General features: G+C 37.3%; 1 protein-coding gene and 1 pseudogene across 1 annotated transcript in view; both read left to right on the top strand.

The window, feature by feature from the left end:
• Nucleotides 1-20,578, top strand: part of PCDH15 (protocadherin related 15) — a 1,047,422-nt gene that overhangs the window by 945,721 nt on the left and 81,123 nt on the right. The gene's annotated exons all lie outside the window — the stretch shown is intronic.
• LOC106700576 (quinone oxidoreductase-like) lies at nucleotides 6,119-7,099 on the top strand (annotated as a pseudogene).

Genomic DNA, 20,578 nt, shown 5'->3' with positions numbered 1-20,578 from the left:
AAATAAGTGTTACTTTTGTCATATTGTCCTGAAATTTTTTAAACCTCCATTTGATTTTGTGTTGTACTGACCTGATACCGCTGACCTGTAACACCAATCCTAGCAAAAAATTAGCTTTAAAAAATGTTTTTATTCATACCACTCTAATACACTTTAATTTTGAATTACCTATTAGTACTGCCGATAAGAAGGGTAAAGTACTAGATCTCCATAAAATATATTATGAAGAAAATTTATTTTCAAATAAGTCACAAAGAATGGATGACTCTCCCTAATAATTCTGATGAATTTACATTAATGCAAACCAGCAGGCCTGGAGCAAGACTATGTACATAAAGAGAATATAGTTTACATTGGTTAGTATATAAATCACTGTATATCTGAGAATTCAGTTCAGTTCAGTTCAGTCGTGTCTGACTCTTTGCGACCCCATGATTCACAGCACGCCAGGCCTCCCTGTCCATCACCAACTCCTGGAGTTCACTCAGACTCACTTCCATTGAGTCAGTGATGCCATCCAGCCATCTCATCCTCTGTCGTCCCCTTCTCCTCCTGCCCCCAATCCCTCCCAGCATCAGAGTTTTCCAATGAGTTAACTCTTCACAGGAGGTGGCCAAAGTACTGGAGTTTCAGCTTTAGCATGATTCCTTCCAAAGAAATCCCAGGGCTGATCTCCTTCGGAATGGACTGGTTGGATCTCCGGCTACAAGTCAATATCAAATGGATGAGTGAAAGCAAAACAAAGAGCTCAAGACAAAAAAGATAGGAATCAGACTGGAATAGACACTGCATAAAGACAAAAATCAGCAAAAAGTGTATAAAGAGGCATCCGATTTTATTAACCATTAGGGAATTATAGAATAAACAGTATGAAATCACCACTTGCTCATCAGGATAGCTAAAATAAAAAAGACAAAACCAAATTTCAAAACATCTAGAATTCTCAAATATTGCTGATGATATATAAGTTAATACAGTATTTTGGAAAATGGTTTGACATCATCTACCCTGGTGGCTCAAATGGTTAAGAATTCACCTGCAATGCAGGAGCCACAGGAGACACAGGTTCGAACCCTGGGTTTGGACGACCACCTGGAGAGGTAAATGGCCACCCACTCCAGTATTCTTGCCTGGAGAATTCCATGGATAGAGGAGCCTGACATGCTACAGTCCATGGGGTCAGAGTCAGACAAGACTGAGTGACTAACTTCACTTCACTTCACTATGTGTGAACATAAATATATCCTCTATTAATTATTTCACCTCCTAAGGTTTTGCCCAGTAAAACTGTATACAGATGTTCATAAGAGATATGTTAAAAAAAAAATCCACTATTTATAGATATGTTAATTATTTTCAATATCAAAAATCTGCAAAATATTTCAGTGTCCAGCAACAGTACATACATTAATACATGTGAGCAAATGAATTCATCCAAAAACAACCACACACACACACAATTTATTTAAGTCCATTTATATAATCTCCAAAAATAGGAAAAACTAATCAGAACAGTTATTATTTTTGGCTGGGAGGTAGGACGTAGGGGAATGAGGGGCTGATAATGCTCTATTTCTTGATCTCAATTCTGATTCTATCTAGAGATATAATTTGAAAAATAAAGTTTTAAATGTTTTAAAAACTCTAAATTCATAAAAGCAAAAAAGGACAAAGTTATTCATCTTTCTGGTAATTCAAGCTATTTTTCTTGTAAGATACAAAATAATTCTGGCCAAACTGGAGGAGCTTATATTTTTCTCACTGTGAAGAAGGCTGAGCACAGAAGAATTGATGCTTTTAAACTGTGGTGTTGGAGAAGACTCTTGAGAGTGCCTTGGACTGCAAGGAGATCCAACCAGTCCATTCTGAAGGAGATCAGCCCTGGGATTTCTTTGGAAGGAATGATGCTAAAGCTGAACCTCCAGTACTTTGGCCACCTCCTGCGAAGAGTTGACTCATTGGAAAAGACTCTGATGTTGGGAGGGATTAGGGGCAGGAGGAGAAGGGGATGACAGAGGATGAGATGGCTGGATGGCATCACTGACTCGATGGACATGAGTCTGAGTGAACTCCGGGAGTTGGTGATGGACAGGGAGGCCTGGCATGCTGCGATTCATGGGGTCACAAAGAGTTGGACACGACTGAGCGACTGATCTGATCTGTTAGTTATAGTTAATAATAAGGAATTACCTAACTTTAATTCTTAGTGAAACAAAGCCATGTAGGTTTTTTAATGATATTTAACAGGAACGCTTATTTTGGGAAGATGGGACACCATGTTATCGGTGGCTTTGAGGAATGCCAGTAATCAAACATGGTAGGTTGGATCTCAAAGATAGGATTAGTGAAGACAATGCAAGTTGGTTTGAAAAATAATATGAGATTATCCGGTTCTTGGTTTCAAAATTCAAAACTGTAAGACAGAGAGATAAAATTTGGACCTTAAAATTGTGTAATCATATTTACAGGCCAGAAACAGACAGCTAAGCCCTTGCAAGACACATGAGCACAGGCAAAAGCCTTGCTGATGATAGCTTGGTGAACTATGTTGAATTCATGATCTTCAAAGAAGATTTACCTTTGGGACCAGGGACCAAGCTTGATCACTCAAGAGCTTTTGTGTAGCAGAGTTTTATTAAAGTAAGAAATGGGACCGATATAGACATCAGAAGGGGATGGAGAATGCCCCCCTTGCTAGTGTTAGCAAGGGAGTTATATACTTTAATTAGTTATTACAATAAATCAAAAGAATGTCTCAAGGTTGTAAAGATCTTACTAAAACCACTCCCATAATTTAGATTTTAAGATAACAGAATTAGCCAGAAGGTTTTCACCAGGCTTCCCTGCTGGTTCAGAAGGTAAAGCATCTGCCTGCAATGCAGGAGACCTGGGTTTGATCCCTGGGTCAGTAAGATATCCTAGAGAAGGAAATGGCAACCCATTCTAGTACTCTCGCCTGGAAAATTCCATGGATGGAGGAGCCTGGTAGGCTACAGCCCATGGTGTCGCAAAGTCGGACACGACTGAGCACTTCACTTTCAGGAAGGAGAAACTGTCCTCAAGCAGGGTACATTGTTGTTATATAATCCCTAGTACAGAGTTTAAACTGAGTTGTTTGTTGTGTAATCATCAGTTCCAGGCTTAAAGAAAAAAAAAAAAAAAAAAACATTTTATGTGACTAAGACTAAGGAATGTAGAGAAAAAAGAGATGTTTGTCCTTTCCTCCTCCTTGAGAATTCCAGACCCATATCTCTGCTTCGAGAGCCCCAGATTCCCTTCTCCTCCTTGGGGATACTGGACTTCTTATCAACCTGTCTAGGAATTGACTCTCTCATTTCCTCCTTTTCTTTTAGGAGAATTGTGTTGCCAAGGGTAAGGGGTGTCGATTTTGCTCCATAACTACTTCCCGTTGAGAGGTGTGGTCCCTAAATTGTTGAGACAACATATTCTCCTCACCCTCAGAGGGTCTTTGATCCAAGTAATAGTTAGAGGAGGTTATGGCACTCGTAGGAGCCTGGACAACCATTTGTAACTTAAAGCTTTCAGACGGTTAGAACAAACCCCATTAAACAGTTACAGATGTAAGGAGAAATAGTCATTAAACCAAGTTAAAACCAAAATTAAAAGCCACATTATGTCCATAGTTACATCAGTCCATCTTAGGATTGTTAGATGTCATCACAGAGTTGAAGAAAGTCCTTTCCTTAAAGTGGGGAAACCTACCATGGGAAGCTTTCAATTGATGAGGAGGGGAGTGCTCCTTAGACCTAGCAATTAGACCAATTGTGGAATGAAGCATAGGAAAAAGCCCAGGACAGGAAGGCATTGTCTTGAGGGTCAAATGGCAGACTCAGGACTTTTGGAATCAGCAGAAGTAAGCCCACATAGATTCTCAGGCCCATCTCATTTCCTGGCTCAAACACCAGCTTGTTTGACTCAAAGGCTGGTTCAGGAGTTAATCTCCTGGTAATGTCCGTTGAAAAGCTAAAAGCTGAGTCACATACTTAATTTTAAGGCTTCAGGATCTATGACAATATCTGTGCACAAAAACAGTCTGTCAGAGAGACAGTCCCTTCTTCTTAGGGGCAGTTTGAGCCCTCATTAAAGCTATGGGTAGAATGTAAACCAGCTGTCTTGTGTTTCCTGAGTTAGCTTACACAGGTGTCTTTTAATAATGCCATCAGCCTTTACAACTTTTTCTGAAGATTGGGATCTCTAGGAACAGTGTAAGTGATATTCTATTCTTAGAGCTTTTGACACCCATCGAGGTACAGTAGCTTTAAATGTGGAACATCGTTGCTCTGAACTTTATAGAGTTTAAGATCTCACTTACATCATGAGAAGTCAGTACAGTAAGATTTTGCCCATTCATTAACCTCTGGCTTTAGTGGATACTGCTTTTGAAGTGAAAATAGGTGAGGGTCATTGAGCTTGATAAAGATAGGAACAGCATTTTGTGCTCGACCCAAAGTTTTTCATCAGTCCACATTCTAGGATTTACAGTTTGTTCCATGAAAAAGTAGGTTCCGTATTCATAAAAATAGAGGCCTGGACCTTGTTCAGTATATCCCTCCCCAGAAGGGGTGAGGGAGACTCTGGCATGATTAGAAACTCATGAGAAAACAGCACAGAGTCCCAGTTGTAGCTTAAATGATGACTGACATAATAATCTTTGGCTCATCCAGACAGTCCCATTATGATAGTGGATAGGGAGGAAAGCAGACCAGGGGCTTTAGCAAACAGGGAGAAATTTGCCCCAGTGTTCAAAAGAAATTGACTAGCCCTCCACAGTTATTAATACCTGGGGTTCCTCGGGTGTGATTAGGACAGGAGCTTGTGTGGGGACCCCTGGGCACCTTCAGTCCTGATTGTCTTGAGAGTCTGACCCCTGGGACCTACACCTCAGAGGACAGTCTCTTCTCCAGTAAGATCCCTTGCAGACTGGACCTGGAGCTGGGGGTCGCTTAGATGCCTGAGGGCAATCCCACTTGAGATGCCCCTCCTTTCCACAGAAATAACAAATCCATCCCTTTTCACCTGGGTTCCTCTGGGCATTTTTCTCAGGCTGTTTCAGAGCATGTCTATCAGCCATTGTTGGGGCTTCAGTCTTTTTCCTGGTTCTTTTTTCCTATTATTTTCCTCCTCATATTCTCTACCATAATATACCATCTGAGCCAGTTTCAACAGATTATCTAAAGACTGATTTGGTCCATATGCCTGTTTTTGTAACTTATGGCAGATATCTGGAGTTGACTAAGAGAGAAATCTATCTTTTAAGATCATTTCTCCCTCTGTAATTTTGAGATCAATGTCAGTAAACTTGTGGAGAGCCTCCTGTAGTCTATACAAGGAGTTTATCAGGAGTTTCCTTCTCTCCCTCTTCTATGTCAGCCAACTTAATATAAAGTCTTAGCACGTGCTCACTTGAGTCCTGCAAGAATACATCCAGCAAAGTGGCTCTGTTATGGGAACCGTTTGGCTCCCAGCAGGAAGAAGGGCTATTTCGTGTTCGCTCTTTCCCCTTGTCTCACACTCAAACCATTCATCTCTGAAGGTAGTAGCCTCCCCCAAAGCTCAAGTTTTTGAGTCAGGAATCAGTGTCTGTCCCAAGACATACATTGTATCTCTCCAAGTAAGCTCATAAGGTAAAGTTAGTCCCGTAAAGGCTTCTATGTATTTTTTGGATCCTCTCAATAGTATTGACCACAATTGGTGCTGTGTGAATTTTTACCGAGATTGAGGCAACCCCTCCTGAAAGGGTGCCCTGATTCTCAGCCTGTTCAGTTGAGAGCCCCTGATACAGGGACAAAGTAAAAGAACAGGAGGCAACTGAAGATTTTACACCCAAATCTGCATCCTTAGGACACAAGCCTGGCATGTGTCTTGCAGAGAGAAAAAGAGCAACACATTTATCACTTCTACCCATTTCTCTTGTTTTCTATGGAACCAGTCTAGTTGTAAAACAATATCGTAATTGAGAGACTTCAACTGGCCAGCATTCCCCATCTTCCAAAGGATTCTGTGGTCATTCAGTATCACAGAAGAAGATCAGGTATGCCTTTTTAAACTCTGGGGATCAAACTTGCCCCAGCTGTTTTTTAAAATACATTTTAAAGGAATGGTTTTGGAACTGCTAGCTCCCATCTATAAGAGAGAGAAAAAGCGGCATCCAAAGCCATGGCTTCTTTCCACCGGAAGCGTCCCCCCCACCCCCATTCTAGATGGGGGTGTAGACAGAATTTCCACTGAAGCTTTCCTTCCCTGGTTGGACTTAGTGTGTCCCTTACCGACGCAGGCGCCTTACTTGTCCCTCCTGGTTCTACCACCGAGACGGGGTGGAGATGTGCCAGGGTTAGACCTGATGGTATCCCAGACTGATTTCTAGTTCCTTACCACCAAGATCTTTGTTTGATTTGCTCATAGAAAGGTGACAGAATGTTCACTACCAGCATGATCTCTGAGGACTCTGCAGATTATGCTCTGGCATGAGATTACACTGTTTACAAACTGCCAGAAAAATGAGTTTTAAACAAGGAGCTGCCATTGGTATCCCGTATTTTGCTGCTTTTTTGAGCTCTGCTCCTCAGTGCCCATGTGCAAGCTAGAGAAAGTGTTCTGGTTCATGGGGCTAGTGGAGGAATTGGAGTAACAGCATGCCAAACTGTTAGAGCTAATGGCTTAAAGGTCTGGGGCACAGCTGGTACTGAAGAAAGACAAAAATTGTTTTGCAAAATAGAGCCGACAAAGTGTTTAGTCACAAAGAAGCTAACTATATTGATAAAATTAAGAAATCTGTTGGTGAAAAAGAAATTGATATGATTACTGAAATGTTAGCTAATGTGAATCTGAGCTATAATTTGAATCTGCAGAGATCATATTGAAATAAACCCACAGGACACCAGGGCAAAGGAATCTATTAATAGCATAATAGGAGTTGCTCCCTATTCAAGGAGGAATTTCAGTTGTTTGTAGCAGCCTTTCAAACCATAATGGAAATTGGTTGGTTGTAACCAGTATTCATTGGAGAAGATGACCCAGGTTCAGGAAGATGTCATTCTTCAGTGGCGCTACTGGAAAAATGAGTCTTCTCTTTAAATAATCAATCCTTCTATAAATTTCCTATGTAATTAGAGGTATCTTGAGTGAATGAATGAAAATTGCTTAATCATGTCTGACTCTTTGCGACCCCATGGACTATGAAGGCCATGGAATTCTCCAGGCCAGAATACTGGAGTGGGTAGCGTTTCCCTTCTCCAGGGGATCTTCCCAACCCAGGGGTCAAACCAGATCTCCCACATTGCAGGCAGATTCTTTACCAGCTGAGCCACAAACGAAGCCCATAGAGAAATTTTGTTTGTTGCTAGTTGAATTTTTTTTTTTTTTCTAATTGAACCTAAGATACTGTGTAAATTTCAGGTGAAAGTGAAAGTGAAGTCACTCAGTCATGTCCGACTCTTTGGACTATAGCCCACCATTCCCCTTTATCCATAGAATTTTCCAGGCAAGAATACTGGAGTGGGTTGCCATTTCCTTCTCCAGGGGATCTTCCCAACCCAGGAATCGAATTGGGGTCTCCTGCATTGCAGGTGGGTTATTTAACAGCTGAGCCACAAGGGGAGCCCTTGTAAGAGGTATCTTACCTGAGTTTTATGTATACCACATTTGTTTTAATTAGCATTCATTTGATTCAGTGAGTTCTTATATTTAAGAAGAAAAGATTTACTTTTAGAGATCATAGGCATTGGATTACAATTTATTTTATAGCCGTCAAATGTCTATATGCCTTCTACCTCTTATTGAGGAATCATCATAGTAGTAAATAGGATGTTAGTGGTCATTAGGCATCAGACGACGTTACAGGAATTCCTAACCGACTGCTAATCATGAATTGCATACTTTTGACTAAAATATGCTAATTTTAAAATAAGACTGCCTGACTTCCAAACCTACTTCTTATACAGTTTCTTTAGTCTCTGATTAGCCCAGAACTATGTTGGATTCTGAAGATTTTCTGGGCAAAATGAGACCCCTTTTCCCAACTAATCTCATCTAGTTCTCCAAGTCTCTCAGAAGGGCAAGATAAACAATGTGCATAGACATTTGTTAGTTTCCAGTATTCCTCAATATTTTATGACAATCACTAGGCTATTGACTGATTACTAATGACTCATATATTCTGTGAGGTCAGCAACCTTATCTTTAGTATAATATGATATTAGGTACATAGTTTCCAAGGAGATACTTATTGACTGCTGTTGCTACTGCTGTTCAGTTGCTGAGATTCACCTTCAAGTTAGAATTATCTCTTTGTAGGATGGGGATCATGTATTTTTATTTAAATTAATGAGTGATCTGACTTTGTTATAATACAGTAACTTCAATAAATTCTATATTGTTCTTTAAAAAAGAGTATATTTTTTAAAAGGCCATATTGATTTTTTGTTTTGTGTTCTTGTCCTTATCATACCATATGATAGCAAATCACAAAATTGGGTGAGCTTATCTTCAGCAATTAACATACATCTGACAAATGGAAAAAAGCCTTGAAGTTCTCATAGAAAAAGTAGAAGCATAATCAAGAAATCTGTAAAATTTTTAAAATAGGCTTTTTCTGTAAGAGGGTACTAAAGTCACCTTAAAAAAAGCCCCAAACTTGAAAAGACTAGCAATTTCAGAGTCTTAAGGAAATCCCTTAAATTCCCCCCTTAGAGATAGACATAGTCAAAAAAACCTATTTTTCAAAGAAAAAGTATTAATAGAAAAGTCTGAACTGCAAAAATTTATCTTTCAATATTATAAAATGAACTCTCTGTTAAAAAGTTGAAAAATGAAGCAGTCATTTCTCTGGCTTGACACATAATCTCTTCTGGCACCTCCTGAACATATCAATGTTATGTTAACAATCATGGAAATTAGGGATAACTAATGAGACAAGGAAAAGAACACAATGAAAATGTGTAATCTCACCTGCATTTATAAGGGTCTGATTAACACCAAATGCAATTAAAATATTGAATTCTCTTTCAACATGTCATTTAATGGAGCAGCAAGACCAGGATAAGAGCAAAGACAACTCCATTTCCTGCCAGTGTTTGTGTTCTGCTTTGTTCTGAAAAAGAGGTGTAGAGATGAAGCTACTTGTCTTCATCTAATTCCTACTGAACCTTGGTAGTATCTTCACAGAAGGGAAAAAAAATGAAAACTGTTAAGTGCAATTTTTAATGAAATTTATTGGTTTAGTACAGGGGCTATCTGTCTCTGAAGCAAGGAGCTAGAAATGACCTTCACCACATACTTCTCTAGGTACAAGTCTGATGGCAAATCCTACATGAGACATAGAGTGAAAGATGAAAGGCTTTGCTTATGAACTGTTGGATTTGAGGTCATTTAGCAGGTCCTCTGGCTTTCCTGATGGCTCAGTGGTAAAGAATCCATCTGCCAATGCAGGAGACATGGGTTCGATCCTTGGGTGAGGGACATTCCTTGGAGAAGGAAATGGCAACTCACTCCACTTTTCTTGCCTGGGAAATCCCATGAACAGAGGAGCCTGGAGGGCTATAGTTTGTGGGGTCACAAAGAGTTGAACAGGACTTAGTGACCAAACAGCAACAACTGGGTCCTCCACGGTTTGGAATGCCATTTACAGAATGAATTTGTTTCTTTCTGCCACCAGAGTTAAGAAAATTAATTGATACTCTATTCATAAAGTGCTTAGCCTAAAGAAGGACACTGGTTACAACCTTCAGATTATTTTTCATGTTTTCCTAGATCTTTCTTGAGTATAATCTTCTATTCATTACTCTTTTTCAGTGCTGAGAGTCAACCTACATTTAATGACTTCAATCATTGCCAGTGCCAGTTCTTCATTGGCTAGAGAACTATTTAGATTAGAGAAAGCTGCTGCTGCTAAGTCACTTCAGTTGTGTCCAACTCTGTGCGACCCCATAGACGGCAGCCCACCAGGCTCCCCCGTCCCTGGGATTCTCCAGGCTAGAACACTGGAGTGGGTTGCCATTTACTTCTCCAATGCAGGGAAGTGGAAAGTGAAAAGCTAATCAAAGGCAGTTAGGTTAAAGGCAGGTTGGCCAGTGCTGTTTTTTGGCTAAAACAAACATAGGACCACACAAACAAAGCTAACAATTTTATTATGAATAAATGCTATCTAGTTTTTGTTGGTGGCTCAGTCAGTAAGAATCTGCCTGCAATGCAGGAAACCTGAGTTCAATTCCAGAGGGAAGATGCTCTGGAGAAGGGAATGGTTATGCACTCCAGTATTGTTGCCTGGAGAATTCCATGAACAGAGGAGCCTTGTGGGCTACTGTCCATAGGCTCACAGAGTCAAACATGACTAAGGGAATAACACTTTCACTTTCAATGTCTTTCAAACTTTAACTTTGATGCTCTCTGAGGTGTATATACACACACATATATACATGTATGTAGACTGAACATACACTGTATATAGAACGGATAAATTGTTTTAAAACAATTTATAGATTTTTTTCTGTTTGTTAATAATTTTACTTGATTATCATAACTTTTATCCTACTCTTAATGTTATGCTTATCTGGATATACTCTCTTTTGTTTGAAATAAAGAAAATTCTGAATGTCTGATTAATGACTGAGAATACTAGGCTATAAAGTCACAAAGATGGCATGCCCTTGGTTACAGAAAGTGTATATATGTGTGTAATAATACATTCTGTATATATGTGCATATATGTATATATATACACACAAACATCTTATATACATTGTATATATACGTTCTATATACAGTGTATGTACAGTCTACATACATGAATATATGTGTGTATATACATTCTATATATATGTGTGTGTGTATAAATATATATATATATATATATATATATATATATATACTTTGTATATATATTGTAAATATATAAGGACATATGTGCTGTGCTTAGTCACATCTGACTCTTTGTGACCCCGTGGACACAAGACTAGACTTTTTGTCTTGTGTCTAGAAGCCCACTAGACTTCTCTGTCCCTGGGGATTTTCCAGGCAAGAACACTGGAGTGGGTTGCTATGCCCTGCTCCAAGGGGATCTTCCTAACTCAGGGATCGAACCCAGGTCTCCCACATTGCAGGCGGATTCTTTACCTTCTGAGACACCAGGGAAGCCCAGAAGGACGTATATAAAGATATTAATAATAACAATGAATGGATGACATTGTAGAGTTTTTAATATTCCTTTATTAATTTGCATTTCTGGTATTTCTCTAACAAGCAAGAAGTAATAAAATATTTTATATATTAGGCACATTATAAATTATTATTGGCCATTTATTACTTTTTACATTTATAAATAACACAGACTAAGAATAATTAGACAGAAATGACAGGAAATTTTATAAAGGAAGTAAAAATAAAGATACTTTAATAATTTTGTAAAATTATGTTGATAAATTTACACCATCCTATCCATGTTTCTCAAAGAATAAAGCTGTTCCGAAAACAAGCTTTGGGAATACTAACCTTTTGCTGTATAATCTGTAGATGAAATTTTACCATTGGCCACTATGTTTTATAACATATCATTTTGGGGTCAATTCACTTTAGAATTTCGTTCAACAAAGACTATTTTATAGGAATTTTAGTTTGGTTTTACAGCTGTTTTTTTTTTTTTTTGTCTTTTTCTTAGCCAACTTGTTAGATGGGAATATGGACATAAAATTCATCATTTTATAAAGTAGAAAAATATACATATATATGTACCTGTGTATATATGTGTGTGTGTGGAGAGAAAGAGTTCTAAAACACTACCAAAAACATTAAAAGAAGACCATTTCAGAGACCAATTTCTTTTGTTGAATGTGCTTTTCATGTTAAAATATTTCAACATATATATTCAAGGAGACAGGTTTCATTGTCATGCCATGTGCAAATAGCACCATTGCAATCTGTAAATACACTCTTCTTTACTTTAGTGTCCCTTTAACAATTCAAAAGCTTTTCTTTTGGTGTCCATTAGTTTTATCACAGCACTTTAAATTCAATATATTTTTGAAAGTTCTCAATTTATTTTCCAAGGTAAAAGGTTTATAAATTGAATTCTATTTTCCCTTGACATACGTTTTTTCCTGTAAAGTGACAATAAAGGTTTTTCTTTTCGTAGTAAAGCTTTTAGTTTGTGCTTGTTAATTTCTTATTAGGCAATAAAACATTGCCAAATAGAATGAATTAGAGTTAAACATTCTGATTTAATTTTCAAATGCTTGGCTATCCCCTGACTTTATATTAGAGTTAATTGAAGGACAAGTAGGCTTCTTATACATTATTCATATGCTAAACATTTTTGCATGAATGAAGAGTGCTGTTATGTAACTTTTAACATTAATTCTGCCTTAATATTGTAAAAATATATGTCATGATGTTTAAACAAAAAGATATTCAAATCTTTTTGTGGAACAAGTGGTCCAAATTAATTCACAAATTAAGGACATACTGTGTTAAGTAATCTAATGATGAGAACAAAAACACCTTTAAAAATTATGTTCAAAGGAATTGAGCAAAAATATATTTTAAATTTAAATTTTTAAAGTAGTGGCATTGGCCAATGGGGATTATGAAATACAAAGATGAATTAGAAAATAGCCCTGCTCCCAGTGAATATATAGCCAAGTACAAAAGATAGAAAGTAATGTGTTTGTCAATGTACAAGAGGTAATAAGAAATAGAAGAGATAAGCTAGAAAGCTCCAGAGTATTCATAGCAAAGTTGGCAAGAACGAACTAAACTCGATTGTTCATACCAGGCACTGCATTTTATACCTCAGTGAATATTCACAGCCAACCTATTCAGCATGTCCTATTTTACTCATTTATAATGAGGAACTAAACTCTAGAGAATTGTTTGCCCGCATTCATATGGCCATTAAGTGGTAGACCTAAGCATATCCATCACTTCTAAATATTAATCTCTGATATTATATTCATATTTCAGCCAAATATTATTAGACCATTAACTGGACATTATTCCATAATAAAAGATATAAATGGAAACAAAGTTTATGTGTAATGAAGACATAATTAAATATTAGAATATGCCAAGGTAAAAAGTGTACTAAAAATATATAAAATATACTACTGAAAACATGCAGCACTCCCTAGGGGATAACCTTCAGAAAAGCAGTCTTATAAGCTGTTTTAGCCGAGAAGGCAATGGCACCCCACTCCAGTACTCTTGCCTGGAAAATCCCATGGATCGAGGAGCCTGGTAGGCTGCAGTCCATGGGATCGCTGAGGGTCGGACACGACTGAGCGACTTCACTTTTACTTTTCACTTTCATGCATTGGAGGAGGAAATGCCAACCCACTCCGGTGTTCTTGCCTGGAGAATCCCAGGGACGGGGGAGCCTGGTGGGCTGCCGTCTATGGGGTCGCACAGAATCGGACACGACTGAAGTGACTTAGCAGCAGCAAGCTGTTTTAGTACCATATATTCAATATGTGTGTGTATGTACATGCCACACACATGTGCAACAGTGTAGTTCAGGAGTGAATATGGCCTAGCAGACATGAGTCATTTTAAGTAATAAGAAGCTATGTGTGAAAAAAAAAAAAAAAAGAAGCTATGTGTGCAAACGACTGAAATCATGAAAGAACATAAATTGTTCAGAAGGAGAAAAAAGTAGGTAATGTGGTTGGTTTTGGAGAAATATAAACAGAGTAAATATAGAGCAAGAAAATGGAATGTTAAACTGGGATTAGACTGGGAATATTTCATGGACTTGTTTTAAATTTCATCTTCTAGGAGGCAGGAGCTATCATTCATTTTTAAGCTATTGTTGAATTTAAAAATGAAACAGGAGAGCCTGAAATTGGGCAATGTCAGCTTGATGGATAGTCACTGAAGTGAGAAATATTTCAGAGTAGAACTTATTAGGCTTGATGATGGACTGGGAGTAGAAAGGAAAGGGATGAGGTGAGACAGTTGAAGACCCTACTGAGATTTTTAGCTCAGTCAATCCATATGAGCTAATACCCTTACCATGCAAAGAGAAGACAGAGGAGGAACAAGTATGGTAGCCAGAGGAAGGACTAGAGGGTGACAGCTGAGAAGATACTAAATTTGGTTTAAATTGATTGAATGTAATGTAACTAAGGAAGAACCAGAAAGCTTGAGGTAATGCATATGTCATTAAATTTCCTTTGAATACTGAAGGATTTAGGATTTGCAAGATGAAGAGGGGGAACACATGTATACCTGTGGCAGATTCATTTTGATATATGGCAAAACCAATACAATATTGCAAAGTTAAATAAAATAAAATTTAAAAAATAAGAATTCTTACAAAAGTACAAATTTCTTAAAATTTTAATATGTTAGTTTTCTGTAAAAATCCACATTTTTTTTTAATCCAAAATCAACTTTAAAAGTTAGTTTCCTCTCTTAAATAGAGGGCTCAAATTGTGCCTGTATTTTCTTTTGATACTATGTCTATTGAGTAGACTGCAATTTCTTTCTTTTTCACGTGAACGAGAAGTTAGAAAAAATGATTTCAGAGTTCATTTCAAAGCATCATTGAAGAATATATGATCACATTATATTACCAATGATGAGGAAAAGAACAAGTTATTTTTGAGATAATATTTATTTTCCAAAATATTTTACAAGGGAATGGAACTAAAACTGAAACAATGCTTCAATTATTATGTAAATGAAAGACATTCTTATTTTGTACTCTCATGCTTCCTGTAATACAGAATGTTTCAGTGTATAACTGTAAAAAAATATAAAAGGAATAGTTTGCTAATCTTCAGTTTCTTTATTTAATTTTTCAAATAGATATTATTGTGTGTTATTTGGTACCACTCTTTAACTTAGGTGAAAATTTTGGCAATTTCTAGATATAATAATAATAAACCCTGAAAATTCTGTAATACTGTGTTGCATGATATGACAAACCATTTTTAGACAGTTGTTTCTACATTGAGTTGTGATTTACTCATTAGACTATCTCTGAATTACTTTATACTTAAAGGATCAATGTCCTTATTGAAATTAAGAATTATTTCTATTGGACTGTGGTCCTTTTTTGACATTCTTATAAAAAACAAATACTAAGCTTTCTTATTTAAAATTTAAAAAAAATTATCATCTCTTTTTTGCTGTTGTTTTTACAGAAGTCTTAAATAGCCTTCCAAATAGATCAATCTCTCTGACACTTTCCTTGTTTATGTTTAGTATATGTTGGGCATACAGCCTTTAAGGGCTTTAAAGTGAAGGTTTCTTTATAGTTCCTAAAAATACAGAAGCCAAGTTCAACTAGTCTAAGTCAAAGCTCTGTTCTTTTTGTTCCTTGCAAACACAGCTTGACATGCTGACATTCATTGGTGGTAATGTGAGATTTGAGTATTTTTACCCTGACAATTTAAAATATTTACACTCTAATTTCAGGAAGAGTAAGCCTTCAATGTTAAATGTTAAAATGGGGTCTAATTGAGAAGCAAAAATCAAAGTTAGCATCATTGGACTTTAATGGGCTTTGGAAGTTCTCTGGACATCACTAATTATTCTACTAATATTTCTGCATCCATAGTATTCATTTAGTCAACAGAGGGGAACAGTTATTTAGGCTGTGAGAAAATTAATGTGCTCACCTACTCCCCTGTATGATAGAAGCAATTATTTGGTGATTTTCTCTTAATGTTGGCCACCTGTGTGCATTAAACTTTCCAGATGAGGTCTTAGAAATGCCTCAGTGGTTTTCTGTGTCCTAGTTTTCATTTAAAAATATAATTACAGCAAGTATAATTATAATATTCATTTCTGACTTTCATTTTTAAAAACAGCTGTAGACATAACTTTCCTGATTTTACTCATAAAGAGAAACTCACGAAAGTCAGTGAATAAAATCTTCCAGTGTCACCTCTTCCAGATAATAATGGCTGTGTCAGGAATCCAATATAAGTTTTTTATTATAAAGGAGCTGATGGAATAAATAAAATGGCATTGATTCTTTAGTAAATTTGATTCATTTAGAAATTTCACAATAGATCAGATTTAATTTTTAGATGTTAGTTTAGCCAAATTTGTTATATGCCCCCTTATTACAATCTAAAAAAATGATGGAGTAGATTTATAATTTTTATTTTTTTCCCTTTCATAAACTATTTCTATGAATGTTTTCCAGTTTTTATGGAAACAATGCAGTTTATATTCCTAATAATTTATTTATTAAAAAAATACCTCTTGGCTATTTTACTCTATTTAAACTTGAGTTCACTAACAATATCTTAGGCAAAGTATTTCCTTCCAATCTGGTTCTTAACCCTCTAGAATATGTGAAATCTAATTTTTGCTCTGTCATTCAGTACACTAATACTCTTGTGCCATATTCATAAGCTTCTAACAACTTCATCTATGAGTTTTTATTTCAGTTATTATTTTTTTACTTCAAGAAGATACATTTTACCTATGTTCAACTAATCTAATTTTATTTATATTTAAAAATATATATATTATTTAATGAAACATATTGAACATTTACATTATACTGTTTTCCAAATTCAGATATCTAAAGCCTTTGTTGGTATGACTTTGATTTTCTATCTCAGTGGGCTCTCTTTTCATGATACTTGGTTTCCTGTTCATTTTGAGAACTATCTGACTCTAACTTTTCATCTTTCTTGGAGTTTATTTGTTAGAATTACTTGAGGCATACATTGTAGATAACTTTTTTGAAAAAGCGTTTGCTTCTGTGAGAAAACTAGACTGTTATCATTAAAAATAAAATTCTCAGTTGTGGTTCTTCGGTTTATTCAGGTAGAGTTCAGGACCACTGAATTTACAAATTGATAACATTATGATTTATCCTTGAGTTGAGGAAATCGTGGTGTGTGAATAAAGGTTGTAAATGCTGATGAAGACTTGTGTTGGTTATAGATTGAGTTTCAGTAAAGTTTGGGTTTCTTTGCTTTCTGTTTTTTCTCCACTGCATTCAACATCAGGGTTTAACCAGGCAGTTTTCTTTTTAGTTTTGGGTGGCAGTGGCAGTGGTGGCTGGAAAGGGGAGATAAATTTCTCATCCACCTTTAAAATGAGAACTCAGCCTTCTTCAGAGTGGAGGCTTTTGAGACTCACGTCTATGAGTGGGCCTTGATCTTGCCTCCTATTCTCTGAGCCACTCAAGACCTCATAAGTTAAATTTTAAGTTTTCTTGGATCAACGGAAACCCTGTAGTGAACTTACTATCAGTACTAAACTGTCTAGATTCTTGTTTTCATTTAGTTTTTGACCTTCATACTTATTTTCTTCCTATCTCCTTGTTATTAAGATCTTTTCAGTTCAGTCAGTCAGTTCAGTCATTCGGTCATGTTCGACTCTTCAGAACCCCATAGACTGCAGCATGCCAGGCCTCCCTGTCCATCACCAACTCCCAGAGTTTATGCAAACTCATGTTCATTGAGTCAATGATGCCATCCAGCCATCTCATCCTCTGTCATCCCTTTCTCCTCCTGCCTTCAATCTTTCCCAGCATCAGGGTCTTTTCCAATGAGTCAGTTCTTCACATCAGGTGGCCAAAGTATTGGAGTTTCAGCTTCAGCATCAGTTCTTCCAATGAATATTCAGGACTGATTTCCTTTAAGGTTGCCTGGTTTGATCTCCTTGCAGTCCAAGGGATTCTCAAGAGTCTTCTCCAATGACACAGTTCAAAGGCATCAATTCTTTGGTGCTCAACTTTCTTTATAGTCCAGCTCTCACATCCATACATGACTACTTGAAAAACCATAGCCTTGACTAGATGGACCTTTGTTGGCAAAGTAATGTCTTTGCTTTTGAATATTTTATGGCTGCAGTCACCATCTGCAGTGATTTTGGAGCCCCCCAAAATAGTCTGTCACTATTTCTACTGTTTCCCCATTTATTTGCCATGAAGTGATGGGACCAGATGCCATGATCTTAGTTTTCTGAATGTTGAGTTTTAAGTCAACTTTTTGACTCTCCTCTTTCACTTTCATCAAGAGGCTCTTTAATTCTTCTTCGCTTTCTGCTATAAGGGTGGTGTCACCTGCATATCTGAGGTTATTGATATTTCTCCCGGCAATCTTGATTTCAGCCTGTGTTTCATCCAGCCCAGCATTTCTCATGATGTACTCTGCATATAAGTTAAATAAGCAGGGTGACAATATATAGCCTTGACGTACTCCTTTCCTTATTATCTAGCTTTCAGTGTTGTTTTCACTGGAATTTTAGTTCTGATACTTAGTCTGACACATTGAATGCAATGATTATTGTGTGAACTGTGCGGCCTCCCTGTCCATCACCAACTCCCGGAGTCCACCCAAACCCATGTCCATTGAGTCGGTGATGCCATCCAACCATCTCATCCTCTGTCGTCCCCTTCTCCTCCTGCCCTCAGTCTTTCCCAGTGTCAGGGTGTTTTCAAATGAACCAGCTCTTCGCATCAGGTGGCCAAAGTATTGGAATTTCAGCTTCAACATCAGTCCCTTCATTGAACACCCAGGACTGATCTCCTTTAGGATGGACTTGTTGGATCTCCTTGCGGTCCAAGGGACTCTCAAGAGTCTTCTCCAACACCACAGTTCAAAAGCATCAATTCTTTGGTGCTCAGCTTGCTTTATAGTCCAACTCTCACATTCATACACAACGACTGGAAAAACCACAGCCTTGACTAGATGGACCTTTGTTGACAAAGTAATGTCTCTGCTTTTTATGCTGTCTAGGTTGGTTATAACTTTCCTTCCAAGGAGTAAGTGTCTTTTGATTTCATGGCTGCAGTCACCATCTGCAGTGATTTTGGAGCCCAGAAAATAAAGTCAGCCACTTTACTGGTTGCTAATTTTAAGTCTGACCCAGCCTCAGTCACTGGCTTTAACTGAACCCTCTGTAGTTCAAATCCATGTTGTGCAAGGGTCAACTGTATATAAGTCTTGGTCTAAAACCATGTGTTTTTGAAAACTAAATAGACAAAGTTAAAATTGAAAATCCTTTAAAATGGTCATAAGTAGACAGAGGACGAGATGGCTGGATGGCATCACTGACTCGATGAACGTGAGTCTGAGTGAACTCCGGGAGTTGGTGATGGACAGGGAGGCCTGGCGTGCTGCAATTCATGGGGTCATGGGGTCGCAAAGAGTCGGACATGACTGAGCGACTGAACTGACTGACTGACTGAGTGTACCTATGAAATTTTTATCATTCACATTTTAACTTGCTAGTTTCAATTGAATGTGAGAGAGAGGTGAGAGATTTGAAAGAATGCTAATGATCCTGGCAACTATCCTCATAACTGTATTCTGAAATGAGATCTTTTCAGATTCCAAAGAGGAGCAAATCTATTAAAAGAATCAGAAATTTTAAGTGGAGCCATTACAAATAGCATGTATATGACAGTAGTTTTATATAGTTGAAAAACACTAAAAACACCAAAGAAGCAGACTCACAGATACAGAGAAGAATCCAGTGGTTACCAGTGGGGAGGGGGAAGGAGAGAAGGCCTACGTAGGAGTAGAAGGAAAAAAAGTGGGTCACTATGGAATTATATCTTTTTTTGTTTTTGTTTTGCCTTTTCATACTGTTCATGAGCTTCTTAAGGCAAAAATATTGAAGTGGTTTGCCATTTCCTTCTCCAGTGGACCATGTTAGAACTTTCCACCATGATCTGTCCATCTCAGGTGGCCCTATATGGCATGGCTCATAGTTTCATTGAGTTAGATAAGGCTGTGGTCCATGTGATCAATTTGATTAGACAGCATATTAAAAAGCAGAGACATTACTTTGCCAACAAAGGTCCATCTAGTCAGAGCTTTGGTTTTTCTAGTAGTCAGGTATGGATGTGAGAGTTGGACTATAAAGAAAGCTGAGCACTGAAGAATTGATGATTTTGAACTGTGATGTTGGAGAAGACTCTTGAGAATCCCTTGGACTGCAAGGAGATCAAACTAGTTAATCCTAAAGGAAATTAGTCCTGAATATTCATTGGAAGAACCGATGCTGAAGCTGAAACTCCAATACTTTGGTCACCTGATATGAAGAACTGACTCATTGGAAAAGACCCTGATGCTGGGAAAGACTGAAGGCAGAAGGAGAAGGGGATGACAGAGGATGAGATGGCTGGATGGCATCACTGACTCAACGAACATGAGTTTGAACAAGCTCCGGGAGTTGATGACGGACAGGGAAGCCTGGTGTGTTGTAGTCCATGGGGTTACAAAGAGTCAGACATGACTGAGCAACTGAACTGAAATGAACTGAACTGATGGGATTATAGAAAATAATCTGTGTGAAACTTTTGTAGAATTTAAAAAATCTTTCATTCAATTAAAAAAATAGTCCAGTAAACATGATTTTTTTTTTTAATTTTGTATCTCATTTTCGGTAATTTGCTCCTAATGTATGAGGGAAAGTTATGCTTAAAAGATACTTCTGAGTTACCTAAACTTGTGCATTAAATGATTATTTGTTTCAGGAAGGTTATGTTTAAAAACATCTTAATCTGTTAAGGCAAAATATGCCACTATAGTAATTTAGTAAATTAGCAATACAGCAAACCAAAATTACATGTTTATTGAAATTGGAAGTA

The sequence above is a fragment of the Bos mutus genome, chromosome 26, assembly GCF_027580195.1.
Source record: "Bos mutus isolate GX-2022 chromosome 26, NWIPB_WYAK_1.1, whole genome shotgun sequence".
NCBI lineage: Eukaryota > Metazoa > Chordata > Mammalia > Artiodactyla > Bovidae > Bos > Bos mutus.
Note: the sequence above shows the minus strand (reverse complement) of the source record. Positions and strands in the feature narration are given on the sequence as shown.